A 5,874-nucleotide genomic window follows, 5' to 3' on the forward strand; every position below is an offset into this window, starting at 1 on the left:
AGTATTTTTTTATGGCATGGCCTTGCAGACAAGAAAACCTTTAACGACAATAATAAGAAGAGAAAATAGCACGCACGTGTGGAATCATCAATAGCATTAGCTGCCAAATGTACATTAATTGTAATATGCAATTATGCATTTTGAATCGTAGTACACTTATAGCATGAACTGACAACATGAGCGGGTTGGAAAAACAAGAGTTACTTAATATATTTGTATAAGCACTTATTGAACTACAAAAAAATATAGGTAAATATGTGAATGATAATAATAATTATTTAATATTATTATTTTAGGGGCCGCGCAGTGGCGCAGTAGGTAGTGCTGTCGCCTCATAGCAAGCAGGTCGCTGGTTCGAGCCTTGGCTGGGTCAGCTGACATTTCGGTTCTGTTTGCATGTTCTCCCCGTGTTGGGTTGGTGTGGGTAGTGCTCCGGAGTCCAGAGACTGCCATAGGTGAAATGGGTATGCTAAATTGTCCATAGTGTCGGTGTGGGAATGAGTGCGTATGGGTGTTTCCCAGTGTTGGGTTGAAGCTGGAAGGGCATCTGCTGCTTAAAACATGATTAGTGATTAATAAAGGGACTAAGCTGAAAATAAAATTAATGAATGAAGATTTTATTTTATTATTATTATTATTATTATTATTAATAATAATAATAATAATAATGCAAATAAATATTATTAGTAGTAGTATATTTGCTAGTCATTATTATAATTATTAATATCAAATAATATAATGTATTATATAAACATTATATATATATATATATATATATATATATATATATATATATATATATATAATTATTATTATTATTATATTATTATTATATTTTATGTGTATATAATGATAATAATAGTAAAACAATATATATTATTAATATTGCAATAATGCATGCAATGTCTATAATAAGAAATGTACATTATATTATGTAAATAAATATAGGATAAAATGACTAATATTTTTTTTATTAGTAGTAATAATAATTCATTAAATATCAAAATTTGCATTATTTGCAGTTTGCACGTATGCACTTCAAATCATAGTTTACATAATAAACACATATATCAAAATAACCTAATATGTTTGTATTAGCACTTGCCTAACAACACATATGTAAGTATATGTATATAAATTATTATTATTATTGCTATTATTATCATTATTATTAAGAAGGTCGCAGGTTTCGAGCCTCGGCTGTGTCAGTTTGCATTTCTGTGTGGAGTTTGCATGTTCTCCCTGCGTTCGCGTGGGTTTCCTCCGTGTGCTATGGTTTCCCCCACAGTCCAAAGACATGCGGTACAGGTGAATTGGGTAGGCTAAATTGTCCTTAATGTATGAGTGTGAATGAATGTGTGTGGATGTTTCCCAGAGATGGGTTGCAGCTGGAAAGGCATCCGCTGTGTAAAAACATGCTGAATAAGTTGTCAGTTCATTCCGATGTGGCGACACTGGATTAATAAAGGGACTAAGCAGAAAATGAATGAATGAATAGTTATTCATATATAGCAATATATTTTAGATGCATAATAAAATATAGAATATTTGTTATTGTGTAGTTATCATCATTATTATTAAAATAATTATTTATTATTATTGTTATTACAATATCCTTCTTCTTCTTATTATTATTATTAATATATATATTTAATGTACTATATATTATAATATATTAATAATTAGAATTGATGAATAATAAAAAAGCACAAATTTGCTTAATTTATTAGTAATAGTAATAATAATCAATTAAATATAAAAAATTGCATTACTTGCAGTATGAAATTATGCATTTCAAATCAAACGGCACAAGTCAAAATTACCACATGTCACTAATTAGTTTGTATTAGCACTTTTTGCTCAACAACAAATATGTATGTATTTGAATTACTATTACTATTACTATTACTATTATTATATTATATTATATTATATTTTATTATATTATATTATATTATATTATATTATATTGTATTGTTGTTGTAATATTATTAAAATTATGTAATATTATTAATTTAATAATAGTAATAATAGTAATTTTTCATTGTTGTTGTTGTTGTTGTTGTTATATTATATTGAAAGAACGCTAAAACTACTGGGAGAGCACTAATATTGTGTGTATATATATGTATACAGTATATACAGTATATATTATGTAAAGATGTTATTTTAAATTAAATTAAAAGGATAGAATAAAATGATTAATAACAGTAATTAAAAAAGTAAAAGGTTAATTGCATCATTTTAGATATGCAATATAATCCAAAGCATAAGTCATAAACTGTCAGTTTTGAGAGTGTTCCGAGAAATGAAAATAACCTAATATTCTTATTAAGCACTCATCCATGTTTATCGGCCCAATAAAAGTCTGACAATTACAAAAGGCACTGAGCTATGCCGTAGCTCATAATTTTCCATTTTAAAACAATGCCTGCATAAGAAAGCGGGTGACCTTTTGTTTGTCAGGATATTCTCCATCTGTTATGGAAGCTGTAAGCGTTATGCAAGACCTTTGCATCATTATTAGCTGGAATAATGTGTCTGAGGGAGATTTCTGTGCTTATTAAAAGGTTGTTATGGTGAATAAAAGCATTGGTAATGTGAGCTATGCATTCACTTGGCTGGAGTGGACTAATTAAAATAGTGGTTTGGTGCTTATGAATAATTTATCACCTCTGTCAGGCTCTTCAGGCCTGCACTCTGAATGGCTTATTATCTTAAATGTGTGTTGCCCACAACGCTTTCATGTTTGTGTGAATAATCACTAAGTTAGCAAGAATCTAAAAGCTTCTTAATGCAGACTCTGTAATTCAGTAAAACTCTGTTTGCACTTCCCATCTTTTGCGCCCTCTGCTGGACTCTTTCCAAAATCTGCTTTCAGGATAAAAAAGACACGCCAGGGGCCATTTTGAACATTCCAGCACTACTGTTCTCGTAATAGGAGTCTACAGTGTTGTGCTTGATATCTCAAGATTTTGGCTAGATTTCACCTACCGTGTGTGCGCGCGCTGCTTGTGTGGGTGTTGAAACACAATTACACACTTCAAAGTTTGTCTTCAAGATGATGAAAATGTAAAGCAAAAGATATTTAGATGGTTATTTCGCCTGCATACAGGAAAAAAGTTATAGAAGTGCACTGATAATATAGTTTTAGTATAAGTATGTAATTAATAAATGTGTAATAAAGGTGTAATAATTAATAAAGGTGTAATAAAACCTTTATTAATATAAATGTGTAATTAATAAAGGTGGGTTAAAACCTTTATTAATATTAATGTGTAATTAATAAAGTTGTAATACAACCTTTGTTATTGTAAATGTGTAATTAATAAAGGTGTAATAAAATCTTTAGTATTATTAATGTGTAATTAATAAAGTTGTTATAAAACCTTTATTAATATTAATGTCTAATTAATAAAGGTGGGTTTAAACCTTTATTAATATTAATGTGTAATTTATAAAGTTGTAATAAAACCTTTATTAATATTAATGTGTAGTTAATAAAGGTGGGTTTAAACCTTTATTAATATTAATGTGTAATTAATAAAGTTGTAATACAGCCTTTGTTATTGTTAATGTGTAATTAATAAAGTTGTAATAAAATCTTTATTAATATTAATGTGTAATTAATAAAGGTTTAAGCCAAAATAAATTGTTATTTTTATTGTAGTTAGATTATTTTTGATGTTGTTGTTGTATAACTACAAATGAGAGGAAGTATGTGTGTATACAATAAATAATACACACATAGTACATAGTAGCATATATAAGTACACTCCTCACAAATCCTTCATTCATTTATTTTTGGCTTTGTCCCTTTATGTATCTGGGGTTGCCACAGCGGAATGAACCGCCAACTTATCCAGCATATGTTTTACGCAACAGATGCCTTTTCAGCTGCAACCCATCACTGGGAAACATTCATATACACTCACACACTCACACACACACACACACACACACACACACACACACACACACACACACACACACATACACTGTACCACAGGTCTTTTTGGCATGCCCCTCACAGATCTTTTAAATTCATATTTTGAACAGGAAGCTATGCAATAATATATTTGTGCATATGATATACACTCTCAGAAATAAAGGTACAAGAGCTGTCACTGGGGTGGTACCTTTTCAAAAGGTACACATTTGTACTTGAAGGGTCCATATTGGTACCTAAAAAGTATTAGTACCTACAAATTTTAAGAGGAACACTTTTGTACTTTTTAGGTACTAATATGCACCGTTGAAGTATTAATATGGACCTTTAAGGTACAAATTTGTATTTGTTGTTAAGGGACCACCCCAGTGACAGCTCTTGTACCTTTATTTCTGAGAGTGTACATTACTGAAGCCAAATCTGGAGTCTATCTAACAAAATAACTTCCGATAACGATCCAAAAACTAGTACACCCAAATGTATATGTATACAAATTTAAAAGAAAAAAAATCAAGAGAAGCAAAAAAAAAAAAAAGGAAAAATGGAGTTGAAACTTTGCAATATTTAGCTTGAATTGAATTGTATTATCTTTCAAAGTCTAAATATGTTTGGTGACTAAAATATTATTTTAATAAATATATGTTTAATAAATCTGTTTAGTTTAAATGCACCAAAATAATTGCCTATATTCACTGAGAAATTAATAAAATAAAAATTTTTCAAAACGGGGGGGTTTTCAATTATGCTGAGCACTGTACACTGTAAAAATATATGATTAATTAGTCATGGCAGCATATATTTTAGGTCATCGTAGCTTATTAAACTAAGGTAATCATGTTCTAACTAAATTTTGTAAGTTACAGAAGCTGTTTAAAGTCAGTTTAACATAAAAATTTTGTGGACTCATAAGGTTAATCTGATTTAGCTTAAAAAATTGAGGAAACCAGGATTTAAGAGATAGATAGATAGATAGATAGATAGATAGATAGATAGATAGATAGATAGATAGATAGATAGATAGATAGATAGATAGATAGATAGATAGACAGACACACACTATTATTATTAAAATTATTAATGATTTATTTTATTATAAAATTTTTGGAAAAGTGCAAAAAAAACTCATGTCTGAGCATTAATAACCTACTGATCTACTCAATAGGAGAAATGTATATTAAATAATTTAATAAAATGTATATTTATGTACATTATGAATAACCAGAGTAATGTATTTCATAAATGTATAACTTATATTGTAATAAAATATTATTAATAAACAAAATAAAATGACGGTATATAATTATAGGAAAATATAAGTGTAAACATAATTTATTCAAAACTGATTAATAATGCAATCGTCATAAAGTGGTAATTTATTGTATTTTTCGGCTGTTATTATTATTTTCTTGCATTACACTCATTTTAATTTATGATCATAATAATCTTGTTAGTGCATTATCTAATATAGAATAGAACAATCTGTTTTCTTTTTTTGTGCGCAGCAGCTTAGCCCTTTTTCTAATTTATGATAATAATATTCCTGTTATATTACTTTATTTTTTTATATATTTAAGTCAAAACATTGTTTTTAAACTTTTTTTTTTTCTTTTTTTGCGCGCAGCAGCTTTGCCTTTTTTTTCTTTACTTTTTTTTTTAGCCGGCACCCAAGGGCATTTTCAAACTTTCTCCAGAAAGTCCACGGCGTGGCTCTGCCGGACTAATTACCCCGTCAAACTTTCCCTAATGAGGCTGTGAGCGCGAGCGGCACCGGCCGGGCTATCGCGGGCTGTAGGGGCGCAGGCGGTGGTCGTGCCGGCTTTCAGTCCGGTGGGAAGTCGGTCAGTCGCACAGATGTGAAGGTGTTCTCCGGATCTCCCTCCCTCTCCATCTCCCTGTGTTTTATGTCTGCGTCACAACAAGTCGAA

The sequence above is a fragment of the Danio rerio genome, chromosome 16, assembly GCF_052040795.2.
Source record: "Danio rerio strain M-AB ecotype USA chromosome 16, GRCz13ab, whole genome shotgun sequence".
NCBI lineage: Eukaryota > Metazoa > Chordata > Actinopteri > Cypriniformes > Danionidae > Danio > Danio rerio.